The 14,800-nt window shown below is 35.6% G+C and overlaps 1 protein-coding gene across 3 annotated transcripts in view; it reads left to right on the top strand.

The window, feature by feature from the left end:
* Window positions 1-14,800, top strand: part of FBXW7 (F-box and WD repeat domain containing 7) — a 154,260-nt gene that overhangs the window by 56,737 nt on the left and 82,723 nt on the right. The window lies entirely within an intron of this gene.

Raw genomic sequence — 14,800 nt, 5'->3', positions numbered from 1 at the left:
TATAAGTGATACCATACAGTATTTGTCATCTTCTGTCTGGTGTATTTCACTTAGCATAATGCCCTCAAGGTCCATTCATATTGTCATAAATAGCAGGATTCCTTCTTTCTCATGGCTGAATAATATTTCATTGTGTATATATTTATACCATGTCTTCTTTATCAATTCATCCATTGGTAGACACATATGTTGTTTCCATATCTTGGCTATTGTGAGTAATGCTGCAATGAACATGAGAGTGCAGATATCTCTTTGAGATCCTGTTTTCATTTCCATTGAATGTATAGCCCTTTGCGGTCATTTGTCTACTCTCAGCCACCAAAGCTTTTTTACCGTTCTGGTCGTATGTCTGCGCTCAGCCACCACAGCAAGGAACCGTACGAATCTTAACTCTATTCATTCATGTATCAGTTCATAATTTCTCTGAAAGCTCTTAATTCCGACCAGTACGACACCCATGTCCAAATTTAATATGACCGCAAAGGGTTAAACCCAGAAGTGGGATTGCTATATCATATGATAATTCTATTTTTAATATTTTGAGGAACCCCCATACTATTTCCCATAGTGGCTTGTACCAGTTTACATTCCCACCGACAGTGCACAAGGGTTCCCTTTTCTCCACATCCTCACTAACACTATCTTTTGTCTTTTCATCAAAAGACAAGATATTCTATCTGTTATTCTAACAGATATACAGTGATATCTCATTGTAGTTTTGATTTGTGTTTTCATAATGATTAGTGATGTTGAGCGCCTTTTCATGCTCCTGTTTGCCATTTGTATATTGTCTGTGGAAAAAAGTATATTCAGTTCTCTTTCCATTTTTAATTGGACTTTTTTTTTTTTTTTGCTTTGAGTTATATGAGTTCTTTATATATTTTGGGTATTAACTCACAGATATATGATTTATAAATATTTTATCCCATTCTGTAGGTTGCCTTTTCATTTTGTTGATGGTTTTCTTCGCTATGTGGAAGCTTTTTAGTTAGACGCTGTCTCACTTCTTTATTTTTGCTTTTGTTGCTTTTACTTTTGGTGTCAAATCCAAAAAAAGTCATTGCTAAGACATGTCAAGGCGCTTACGCCCAGTGTTTTCTTTTAGGAGTTTTAGCTCTTATGGTCAAGTCTTTAATTCATTTTGAGTTGATTTTTGTATGTGGTATAAGGTAGGGGTCCAGTTTCATTGTTTTGCATGTGGCTTTCCAGTTTTAGTGAAGAGACTGTATTTTCCCCATTGTATATTCTAATTCCTAGAATTAGAATGTTCTATTTTTTTTAACTGGGTGCTGGCACTTTTGTGTGTGTGCATATTATATTCAAATAAAAAGGTAAAAAAGAGGAACAATAATGGTTTCCAGATTTGAAAACAACATACATGTGCACATAATTACATGGAAGCTGGTTATTAAAAAATGTGGATTGTGATTCTATGGATCTAGGGTAGACTACAGCCCAGTTTCTGCTTTTAACACCTCTTTCCTCACCCCCTGCAATAACTTTGATGCAGTGTTCTTTGAGAAAACACTGTTTTAAAGAAGCATCCTCTGAAACTTAGACTCATATAACAATATTTGTTAAATTTAATAAATAAAATGGTTCAAATATGTTATGCACTTGACATTAACAGGAACATAGCTAGAACATTAAATGAAACATCCAAAATACAGAATAGCTCTACAGCTTAGAACTCTCTCTATCCCTTATAATTTTTTATTTAAAAGCATCAGATTCTTAGACCTTTTCACTTCTATCACTAAATAGGAAGGGTTTCCCTACCCAACTTTTTTAACCTAGAGAGTTACCACGTATGAACAGTGCATGGAGAACTAAAAACCTGCTCTGATGCTGATTAGTCTCCTGGGCTTACTAAACAGTTTGCTCTTAGACAGCAGCATGTTAATGGACTCAAATTTATGTCACAACTAAATAACAAATCACTATATAGCATAGGTCTTAGTGCCAGTGCCAAAGCCTCAAAATATTAAATCTAACAATGTTAACAGTCAGTTCATGTTAACAGGCAAACAAAGCAAGTTTAAACCACCAAATGAATGTCATGTATTCTAGAATAATTCAATTTTTTTTTTTAAATTTAAAATAAAGCTAATGTTCATTGACTTCGCAGATCATTGTTTTGGCATCAGTTGACTGTGTAGATGATTTACCTAGTGTTCTTGTTTAAAATGAGCATTATGATCAGGTAGATCTGGAGTGGGATTTTGTATTTCTAACAAACTCCTGGGTGATGCCAGTATTGCTGGTGGAAGACCAAATTTTGAATAGCAAGACTGTACTCCCTTGTCTCTTCTAATTGCTTTTTTTCATTTCTGCCAGAATAATCTTTTTAATGCATTGATATGACAGTGTCAGCTGTCTGCTTATAGCCCTGTGGTGGTGACTCTCAGTCTCAAGTTCATGTTTCTTATCATGACACATCAAGATTTTCAAGAGTTGGACCCTCTCTGTCTTTAGCCTGATCTTATAGTCCATCATCAGTCTTATTTCTAGCAATTCTATATCCTAAAAATAATTTAAGCCCAGCAAAACAATGATCTGAATCTTAACTATTTCTTTAATTTGCTACTTTTGTAATGTGTTTTCCTACTCCACCCCAGGTTGCCACCTAATAGTACTTCAATACTCATTTAAACTATTCTTTGTAAAATTATCCAAGGCCTCACTGCAAAGAGTTAATTATGACGTTTGTTCCATCAGTATGGTGGAATACCAAATAGGTACTATGTAAAACCCTCTCAAATGAAACAACTAAAATGTCAGGTAAAATAAAGAAATAAATGGCTTGCTACCTAGCTGGATAGATTTATTTAACCACGGTGTTAAAATGAAAAGAAAAAACTCACAGTGACTAAGGAGAAGAGACCCTGGAAGCTAAGAGTGGGGAAAGCCAACTTTTGCATGATACATGGTGGGGTGGGATGGGAGAGACAAAACTTGGGAGACCTAGGGTTTTTAATTTAAGGGCTGCCTCAAGTGCTGGAGAAAAAGAAGTTAGAAGGCCACACACCATAAGGTATCTAATATGAGATCCCTACATGAAGTTGGGAGTCCAAAGCTTATCTCTCTAATCCTCACAATAATCCTGCAAGATAGAGGTATCATTTAAAATCCCCTTTTGCAGATGAGGTAACAAGATTTAAAGACACTGAGTAATTTGCCCCAGGGTACATAACTAGGTAGCGATAGAATTAGAATTTGTACTGTTATCTAGCTACTGAACCTGGGCTCTTAACCACTGGTTTTTATGCTCTTAATTTTTTATTCTCAGTTTGACTTTGATATTGTGCTGAAATGGTCTATTTCCTAATGTGCTTCATTGATATTATTCCTTATTCTTACCTTGGATATAAAACCATTGGCTTTGCTGGAGCCATCAGGAATGGTTTGTCTTAGATCGCAGTGCTATGGGATTTCTGCTGCCCTGGGAGTATGATTCAGAAGTAAAAGTTCAGAGGGACAATTACTTTGTAAAGATGTGTGGTGCTTGAGAAGCAATTTAGCACAGTTTCTGAACCGCATTTCTTCATCTATAAAACAGAATCTATATCATAACTTTGTTTTGACAGTGAAATCAGGTTTCATATGTAAAACATTTAGCAAGGCCTGGCACAAAGTAAGATTCAATAAATATATAATACTTATTATTTTGCAGTTGTGTTGAGAATTGATAAAGAAGCAAGATGATAAACTTGGATAATTTCTTTGGGTTAGAGTCTGTAGAATTCAACTTCATTGTTTTGCCTAAAATCAGTTATCAGTTGAAACCATCAAAATACTTGTAATCATATGTAAGTACAGAGCTACATTTACAGATTTGGATATAGCTTTAAGAGCGCTTTGTAACTAGTAAGCAAAAGCAATTTAGAGTATGTGCATGAGTTGTTGGGTATGGGGTACTGGCACAAATTACTGAGGACAGATCTCATAATTTCTTTTCTTTTTTTAAATTTTCCTTGTCAATCTTTTTTTTTCTTCATATAATTTTTTACTTTGCTAGGGGGAACCTAAAAGCTCCCACCCTCGACCCCTGCCCTGAGGGCGTACACCCCTATTTTCTGTGGCCCCAGTGGGAAGAAAGCAGTATTTAGTGGTCTGAGGAACGAGAGTGGTCTCTTTCTTAAGAAGGGGATTTTATATGAAAAAGATAGTTGCAGTGGTGTCATGTTACTGTCACCTGTGCCTTTCATTTCTCTTGCTGCTGCAAGATCCTTATGCCGTGTTAGAAGACAGGTTGGCTTGGTGGAATGAACTTAAACCTTGGCTAAGACATATCTGAATTTCAGACGTGTTACTAAATCTTACTAACTATAAACTTTGAGCAAGTGACCTCAATCCAAGCCTGTTTCCTGTTTTGTAAAATGGGAATAATGATCTCAGAGTTCTGGATTGAATGAATATGCTGTAACTATCATAGTGTTGGTCTCTAGTGGGCACTCTGTGTTTGCTGGCTACATGAATGCAGTGGAAGCATCTTACTTAACCTATAAGATTGTCTGCTCATATTTTGGTTTTTGTATCTTGAGTCTGGTTTCTGAATTCCTGCAGTAGAAGGCATATTTTTTATAACCTCCAGTTCATTATTATTATTCTTTTGAGTTAGCACTCTGTTTTTTCTGGGTAAGAGAAATAACTTCAGAATGAAGGAATCCTCTCCAGAAACTTGAAGATCTAGGAAGTATTTCTTCTAACAAATCTAGAAACCAGGAGTTTCGGAGAACAGTGAGCATCGTTGCTGTCTTCCCATTTATTTGAATGGCTGAGTTCAGTGGTAAGATCCTAGGCAGTCCTCATTGTGATAAGGAATTTGAGTTGTGACCAACCCACAATGCTTCCTCTTAGTGTTAGATTGAGTGTACAACACAGCATTGTTTGTACTGAAATTGAGGGTGTTTAGAAGTTTGAGAGTGTTTTACAACTACTGCCTTGTTAGGTTTGTCCAGAAATACTGTTCTATAACCTGAAAAATTTTAAAAATTTCTTGTCTGAAAAATGACAGATCATTACATAAGGGATCTAGTTAAATGATTTAATCATTGTGACAGTGTTGCTTTATTTTTACATATATAGAGATCTTTGTCAGAAAAATCATGATACTTCTTACCATTTAAAAAATAATAACTCTCAGTCTTTACTAAGAAAGAAAGAGTAAAAGACAGAAAGAAAAAAATTGTTTTAAGTGGATTATAAATGTTTCTTGGTATTAGAATTATGTTTTAGATGGTTTGTTTTGGGGGATTTTCTTGGTGGTGGTGATGGTGTGTGTGTGTGTGCACGTGTGTTTGTCAGTTACCATAGTATTGACAGATAAGGGTATTGGTAGGCAGTAATGGAGCCAGGCTAGAATGAAATTTATTTTACCTGGATTCTACTATAATTATATAACTTATACAGTGGTACCTTGGTTTTCAAACTTCTCCATTGATGAACATTTCGGTTTACGAACGCCATAAACCTGGAAGTAAATGTGTCGATTTTCGAACACACCTCAGAAATTAAGCATGCCACACGGCTTCCGCTGAGGGCAAGATGCTGAGGCCTAGCTGTCAGCTGTTGATCCCTCGGTTTTCGAACATTTCAGAACTAGAACAGTCTTCCGGAGCAGATTACATTAAAAAACCAAGGTACCACTGTAATTGCATATTTAAAGATTTTTTTCTCATAATTTTTTAGGATACAGGACTATGTCTTTGGTCAGCATTGTATTCCCAGTGCCTGGCACATCGTATTTCTCTTTTGCCGTTTAAATACATATTTTCTGAAATCACACTGAGTGCAGTACAGTGAGGCAGTATCTTCCCCCAGTGTGTCCACTCGGCCTTCTTGCCAGGAATTTGAAGAGGAAGATGGAAGTCTGTCTGTGCATATTGATTCTCTGGCATATTCATCTAAATGAGGTAATTGTTTTGCCTCCGAGAACAAGAAGGGAAATCTGGGCAGGTGTTACCTGAATTCTAGTAGCACACATACTGACTGAAACCTCCCAGGAACCCAGGCAAGAGGGCATCAGCAGTAGCAAATGAGAATAGGATTCCTAAATTTAAAAAGCAGGTAGCAAGAAGACAGTTTTTTCCCATGCGCTTTACAGTGGTTGCCTTGCTAAAATATGCTTATTAAGATGGGAACCCTATTTTTAAATAAAGACTCACTAGTTTTCTACAAATAGTAATTTTCTATATTACAGTAGTGTGCCTTTTCTGAAGCTCAAAACCTTTTTGTAAAATGATAGAATAGAGGCCAAAGCTGAAGGTATTTGAGTCAGTACTTGCTCATTGTGATGGTGTTCAGGCTTTCCTTAAAGATGCTAAATTATTCCTGAAATTTATCAGATTCTGTTTTCTTTGGGCCTGTGGTTATCGGCTCCTTATTAAGGTAGTAGCTGCAGATATTGTTCCTTCTAGTGCAGCTGTTTATGTGGCCCTGCCATATTCTTCATTCAAAATTCTACCTGCTATGGAACGTTTCACAGGGCTGACTCCTCAGTACCAAGAGTTGTGGGCTCTGGGAAAACTGCCCCCTTGTCTGTTGAAGTGGAAAAATCAGTATTTCTGGGCTTTTATCCTAGCTCTCTGATGTGATTGTATCTGGTGTTTTCTACTTTTTTGGTAAGCAGAAGGGGGAAGTCCTTGTATTCAAGACCTGTACTTGCCAATTTCAGCAAGTTCTGTGACACAAAGGAATAGAAGAGTGAGGGAAGGTTACTTACATAGCCAGATAGGGTTACTAAATGGTGAATAAAGAAATATGTCAAAGAGAAGGAAGCATCATTTGCAAAGGTATAGACATATGAGAGCATATAGCATATTGGTAGAATACAAGTAGATCAATATTGTTGGGTAATGTACAGTTTTAGATAAACCAGTGGGTATTGAGGAAGGATAGAGGTGAGACCAGGTTAGGAACATCTTTTGTGTGCTGTGTTTAGGAGTTTAGGCTTTATCCTGTAAAATACTAGTTTTCTAAAGTTCTGCAGAGTCACTCAGGGGTTGCCAGTTCTCTGTGCAAACTGTCTTTCTTCTCTGTGCCTCCCTCCCTCTCTCTCTTTAACTGCTTGGTATTTTGTTTTCATTGAGCAAATGGGTCAGCATGTAAAAAGTTTGGAAATTGCCACTGAGGTGTTGATATTTCGTGTTCTTGCAGCAGTATAGAGAGTAGATGAGAGTGTGGGGAACAAAAATAGGGGAAATACTAGGGATGCAAATAGTTTGGCTGAGAGACTGATGGTATCTGCTTATTAAAGATTACCAGAGAAGTGAGATTGGTTGTAGAGCTACGTAAGATTTAGGAGCATTAGTGATGATATGAGTGACTGACAGAAGTGTGGGAACAAGGCAGAGGTAGTTTGATGGGAACAGATGATGGGAACCAGAACAACTCCTGATTTCTTCCTCTCCTTCCTTTTCTAACTTTCAGAAAAGTTCCAAGTATAGTACTAAGAAATTATATTGCCCCAGAACCATTTGATAAGTTGCTAACATGATGCACTATCTTTCTCAAACACTTGAGTATGCATTTCTTGTAAACAAGGACATTCTCCTGCATAATCATAATATAGCCATTAAAATCAGGACATTGGCATTGATATATTAGATTATTTATCCTCAGGCTCCATATGAATTTCACCAGTTGTTCAAATAATATTTCATATATCAATGATCTCATTCATGGGTTGCATTTAGTTATGTATCTGGAACAGTTCCTTGATCTTTAATTCCTTTTCACACCTTTGAAGATTATAGGCTGGTCATTTTGAATAAGGAACCTTAATTTGGGTTTGTCTGATGTTTCCTTATTAGTGGATTAAGGTTAGCCATTGTTCGCAGGAATATCACAGAAGTGGTGCTATGTTACTCTCATTGTTTACTGTTGGGTAAACATAATTTCAGTGATCCCATCACCGATGTTTACTTTCAGCCTCTATCAGTCTTTTTATACTGGGGGAACACTTAAAATAATTTTTGATCTTGAGAAGCCATACGTAAAAATTATATCTACAGCTCATGCTACCTTAGCTCTATCAGTAAATTGTAGATATAATAATTCATTGATAATTGTCAGTGCTCTTTTGAGTAGAGAATACTCTTTTTCTGTGGATCTGTTTATGTTGGCAAATTCATTAGCCTCGTTTTTAAAAAAAATATATTTTTATTGATTTTTAGAGAGAGAGAGGAAGAGAGAGGGATAGAGAGAGAAACATCTATGAGAAAGAAGCATGGATTTGCTTCCTCCTGCGCCGCCCCCCCCCCCCCCCCCCCCCATCAAGCCTGCAACCTGGGCATGTGCCCTGATCAGGAATCGAACCTTGACCCCTTGGTTACTAAGTTGATGTCCAACCACTAAGCCACACCAGCTGGGCTAGCCTCATTTTTTGCCTGGTTCCCCTTCCCATAAAGGATGCCAGCTGTAATATAAGTTAGTAGAGCAAGTAGAGGAAACTCCAGTTCTTTTTTTCTTACTTTACTACTTGATCTCTTTTGCCTTTTCCAAATAGACCTTACCACAAATTTCTACTATATGAGATCCAAGTGAGATACGATAAATGTAAGAGTAGTTTCCCCCCAATATTTAAAACTAAAAATGACATTTTAGCCAACTTTTCTTGGGGGAAAATATAGTCCCCTGGTAATTAAGCTAGACTTACTTCTCTTGAAATTAATCTTTGTGATATTTTCATAAATTTTGCAAACTCATGAGAAATGTAACAAGTTTGCATAACTAGCTCCAGCCAAACAGAACTTAACTTTTCTTAATGTAGCCTCAGCAGATTTAATTTAAATAAAGATTTGAATTGATTTTAATTAATGTTATTTATATAAAAAATTTATTGACACTACCAAAACCATAATCCAAAGCAATATGAATAAAAATATTACCTAGGTATCGTTTTATGCAAGATTTTGAAAAAATATTTTCTAATATAGTCAATAATATTGTAATAACTATGTATGGTACCAGGTGGGGACTAGAATTATCAGGGGATCAGTTTGTAAATTATATAATTGTCTAACCTCTATGCTATACTCCTGAAACTAATATAAAATGATATTGAATGCCAACTGTAATTTAAAAATAAAAGAAAACCATTTTCTTACTCGATACGATCAGGCTCAAATGTAGTCCTAGCAATTAGAAGATTACTTCTTTTATAGGCTCATATATACATAACATGTTTTTGAACCTTAATAAAACAATTGTATTTACCTCATTAGTGCAAATTTACCTCTTTAATATAAATATTATATTTACCTCCCGTGCTTGTTCTTTACTTTACAAATATCAATTCAGGGTCAAACATGAGATAAGGGAACAAGTACAAATTTCCTTTTCTATTGAGACCATTTCTTAGCTTGCTCTTGATGTTCATTGAATAAGAGAAAGATTGCTCAAATGTGTGAGGAGTTAAAAATTGCAGCATACTGTTCATTGTTTTCCTATGAATAGCAGGATATTCTTTTCTTCACAGAAATCCAGAACTTGTCTGGGGCAGATCAGTAAAACTCATCTTGACTGTATAAGACTGCAGCTCTTCTTCCTTTTTTCTGACGTCCAGTTCTTACAATCAGAAGATTCAGAAAGAGTTCACTGGTGATACACTTGTATTGAAAGGGAAGGAAAATCTGTCCATTTCTGTTCTGCAACTTCTCCAGGTGGTTTCCAATAAGATTTGAGACTTGCTGATGTCTTTCTACACTCAAGCCCAAGCAGCAGAGGACACATTCCAAGATTTCTTTTTGTAACATCTTGTTTTCCAAAAGTGCATTTTCCTTTTAAATCCAAGAATCTTGTCCCTTGAAGTCAAAAACATTTTCTTCATACTTTACAGGGACAGAAGAGTAAGTGCTACACTGGCTAGTTTCTGCAGCCATTCTTCATCTTCAAAGTAGTCTACAAAAATCTAGCCTTCTACTGTCTTAAAAGGACCCCGTATCAGCTCAGATACCCTGTTGAGAACTTTTCCTCTGCTAAGCCCCAGGATTTCTTTATGTAGTAGGAGATGTTCTTTAAACATTCTGGAATGAAATGACCTTTGTTTAATGAAGTTAACCATTTTGTAGCATCTTCCAGAACTTTTTTATTTTATCCCAAGAGTTTTTGACACCATAGTACATGGATGCCTTCTGAGTCAGTTCAGGTCCCCAGAGAAACATGTCAACTTAAGATTCGATGTGCAGAAAGCCCCCCATCCGGAGTTGGCTATTGTAGTATTATCACCACGTTCAGTCATTTGCTGGGTGAAGCCTAGAGGAAGCATGGCAAGGTGTGAATGTTGCAGTGGATTCCAAGGTGAGGGAGCTGGGGCCTGTCAAGCAGCTCTGCTCCTCAGCAGGTTCTGTCAAAGGGATATTGAGCAGGACACTATTATGGCAAACCATACCTTCCTCATCCCACTTGGGCTTTGACATCTCATACTGTGGACACCTTTCTTACCCTGCTCACGTTTGACACCCCAACTTGAACAGACATTTTTCATTCTTCTCTGCCTTTGACCCACTGGACTTGTCCACTATATGAACCACTTCTCTCATGGTGAGGCTTTGTTACCCCATGCTGGCCTACCTTTTCTTCCCCCATCCCCCACATACATGAAGTCGTCCTCACTCTTTTTGGACTGACTTCCCTCTGCTGGACTGTTACCCTACTTCCCACACATATATCTAACTTGCTTGGCTTCACCTAATGGCTTTAGCACTAAATTGTTGAGGGAGGGCATAGTAGGAGGGAATGGAAGAGCCATCTGGGTTTTTAGAATCTGTAACTTGCTAGAATATGGTTTTATTTAGTGATGTAGAGAAAATAGTAGGAGGATCTAAGAAAAAATTTGGGAGGGGCGAGAGAGAGAGAGAGCCTGTGTGTGTAAACAGGAGTTTGGATTTTACAATAGTGAATTTAGGGTGACTATGGGACATGCTGGCAAAAGTAATAGGCTCAATAGAGGAGTTTGTCTGGAGATAATAGAATTGGTTGTCATTAGCTTCTATGTGATAGTTGAAACTGTTGGTTTGAAAGAAACTGCAGAGAAGGAAAGGAGCTGGCACTGGAGAACCACAACACTGCCTGAGGGGATGGTACATGAAAAGGATGATATCAAGGAAACTCTGGGACCAAGAGAGTTGTAAAGAAGAGAGGGTGCTTGTTCAACAATGTAAAAAGCTACAAAAATGGTGAAAGATCCATTGGGATTTAGCAACCAGTTAAAATTCAGTTATAGTGGAGTAAACCCCGATTGCAGTTAGTGAAGTTGAATGGAAATGAAGAATTAAATTTGGCCAATACAAAAATATGTACTATAAGTAAAAAATAGGTACTGTCATGTGGACTGAGAAATAGTGTTGTTTTGTGTCCTTTCTAGCAAAGATAGATGTATATGATGGATGAGGCATGTGAATTTAAAATTTTCAGTTCAAACTCTCAAAACTTGAATACTTGCTGTTTGTATGACAGTATTCTCCATATTGTTCATTTTGTGTTGATTTTGTAAATGCATTTCTAAGGATTTGTTCATCCAATTTTGCAGTCTCTGGAAGATTTTCACCATAAGTTACATATATGACTTCCCAGTTATCTACAGTATAGGAACTGTGGAACTAGAATTACTCAAAGTATGTGCTTTAAAAGTGTTAAATTTTAAAATCACATATTTTTTTTATAGCCTGTGCTGAAAATACCAAGATAAAAATGCTTTTAATGACTTAGAAGATAATTTATAAATAAATGTTGATATATTTATACCTTATTCGTTTCAAACGTACTACAAATGACTTGTTTAGTGCAGATTCTAACTTTTAAAAATGTGTTTTAAGTAATTGATATATTTGTGGCGTGCTTTGAAGTTCTTCTTTGGTAGAGAAAGAATGCTCAGCACATGGCTGACTTTAAAAAGATTTAATTATTATTTACTCACTAAACAAATGTTTTGAGGACCTACTGAGCCAAGCATTTTTGTAGGTACTGAAGTTAACAGTGGTGAAAAGGAGTCTTTCTTTATGGAGCTTAAATTCTAGTGGGAAGAGGCCTCCCGTAAGCACCCTGACTGGGGGATACAGGAGGACTTTCCAGCCAACTGAGCCACACAGCCAGGGCCTAGAAATACTGTTTTTGTTTAATTTTAAATTTATGAATATCAACAGAAAATGAAAATTTATATATTCATTTCCACTGCCAAAATAGGTTAGAGAAATTCAACCCAATATATATACTACTTGAAAAAATTTTTATATGCTTTTCGATTAGATATATTCAGCCTCTTCTAATATTCCGGAATTCCTGTCTCCTGACTTTTAGCTGTGTTATTTATTTTACATTAGCTATGATTTAAATTTGTTTTTTCTGCTTGGATTTACGAGTTTTGACCAGGTTTATTTATAAGAATCTGTATTATTTTGAAAGATATTTACATGTCATACTGTAAATATGAGAGTCAGTTTAATGGCTTAAATTAAGGCACTTTATTTTCTGTTCCCCCCAATATAACACTAAGGTTACACAGTGATAAAGCTTTGAATTTTTATTATTTATAATTGGTAACAGAATTATTCATTGATGACCAGTTCTGGTACTATTTTAGAAATGCCAATAATAAATTTTCTGTTTGTTGATAGGCTAACTGCTATTCTTTATGACTTGTTTTATGACCTTTGTTCTTTCATCTTTTCACTTTGTAAATTACTCTTAATATGTCATTAAACCTGTTTCAGTCTTGTAAAAATATGCCTGTTAGATTGGGCACACAAAGGGCAATTTGTTTGGGGCCTGCATAATCCCAGGCATCCCTGATTTCATATTTCTACGCATAAACGTGCAAATGAAAATGTCCTTGTCAGTGTTAGGAAAGCTAGCTTTAGATATAGTTACTAAAGCAAGATTTTGATTCTCTCTTTGAAAAAAACCTGTGTACAAGAGATTTACCTTTACATAATTGGGATATTATATATATTTCCTTGTGATTTAGGCCAGTGTTTTTCAATATCTTATTTTTAACCTACTCTCCTGTGATGGTTTTCAGTTTGTCTTTGACATATATTAGCTAGTAAGATTTTGATGACCTTTATTTTCTGGAGTTTATCTTCTGAACACAGTGGATATATTTAATGTACTTTTTCTAAGGAACTCTGCTTCTAACCCTTGTTCAAAACTGATATAGTTATTTACATTTGATGGTTTCAGTCTCTGTCAAATAGAAGTTTTATATTGTGCTAGCCTGAGTTGTAAATAAGAACCACTTGACTTTTAAAAGCCACATTTAATGTATATTGCATCATGGTTTATTGATTACATTTGATCATCAAAGTCACATGCACCAAGGAAGGTTCCCTTGCTCTCTTCCTAGAGGACTATTTCATATCTCCCTCTTCAAATTTTGAATACCTCCTCTCCCAAGATCACTCTCAGCTGATGACCTTGCTTCCTACTTTAACACTTAAAAAAAAGAAGGAATGAGAAAGGAACTTCCAAAGACTCCCACCTATTTTTAACTGTTTCCATATTGAGAAATATAGTAACAAAATAAATTTAAAGTACCTGTAATACCACTCTGCTTTTTCATCTGGTACCATAAATGATGTATCTATTTTCCTAACTAAAACTAGTTCTTCCAGTTTTGAATTCTTTCTCATCCCCTTTTAACAACTAAATATCACCATTTCTTCTCTTTCTTGCTTACATTATCAACTTTTTGTTTTGTATGGGGCCATTCTTGTCATTATACAGATATGCTACTAATTCTTCAATCTTAAAGAATCAAAAATCTTCCCTAACAATTAATTACCTGTTCCCCCTACCAATTACCACTCCCTTGTTTGTTCCCTTTTGCAGCAGACTTCTCACTTGTCCGTATCCACCATTTCTATTCTTTTTTCCCAGTATCTTTACTCTAACAAAACTTCAACTATCAAAAATTGCTCCCATTACTAGTAACTTCTGAGTTGCTAAATCCAGTGTTCAGCACTTTGTCTTCATTCCATTGACCTATCACAGTGGTTGTTATTATTTACTTTCTCCTCTTGGATATGCTTTATGTGGTTTCAAGGATACCACTTGTTCCTGATTTTCTTTCTTAATTATCTTTGTTGGTTACTCTTCTTTCAGAATGTTGAGTGCCTCAGGGATCAATTTTTGGAACTCTTCTTTTTCTACACTTATCTTTTCTAGTAATAATTAGAATTCAGAATTTCCCCTGCCCCACACTATAGCTTAATTCTTGGAAAGTGTAGATTATAGAAAATAAAATGAAATATCGCTATTTTCAAACTATCTTTCAGACTTTCTTGACCCTGTTTCAAAGCTTGCAATGAGAATTGGACCTTTGGGGGATCAACCATCTAGTGCCAAGGGTTGGAAAAGTAAATAAGACTGTTTTATCCAAATACCATTATGATTTGATTAGTTACCCTTAAGGTGTGATAGAAATGGATATTTATTTCTTATATCTTACAAACTTTAAAGATATTTAAAGTAATTTTATATGAACTTGTGTAATGTGTTGTCATTATTTGAACATGTCCACATACCTTCAAAGAATGAAATTTAAGAATAAACATTATGGAAAGTTTCTGTCAGATCAAATTTTAGAATCTATGTTAAATATAAAGTAAATATGCTTGATATATAAAATTTGAGAAATAGGTAAAAAATAAATTTAAAGCACCTATAACCACTGCCTGAATGCAGTTTACATTTTGAAATATTGTCTTCTAATCTTTCTGTAGTTTAAAAATCGTGCTGTGATCATATAATTTCCTGCATTTTGCTCTTAGCATAATATAATATTATAATTATATTATAA

Source organism: Miniopterus natalensis, chromosome 4 (assembly GCF_054644295.1).
Source record: "Miniopterus natalensis isolate mMinNat1 chromosome 4, mMinNat1.hap1, whole genome shotgun sequence".
Lineage (NCBI taxonomy): Eukaryota > Metazoa > Chordata > Mammalia > Chiroptera > Miniopteridae > Miniopterus > Miniopterus natalensis.
The sequence above is the reverse complement of the archived record's forward strand: the minus strand, read 5'-3'. Positions and strand labels throughout refer to the sequence as shown.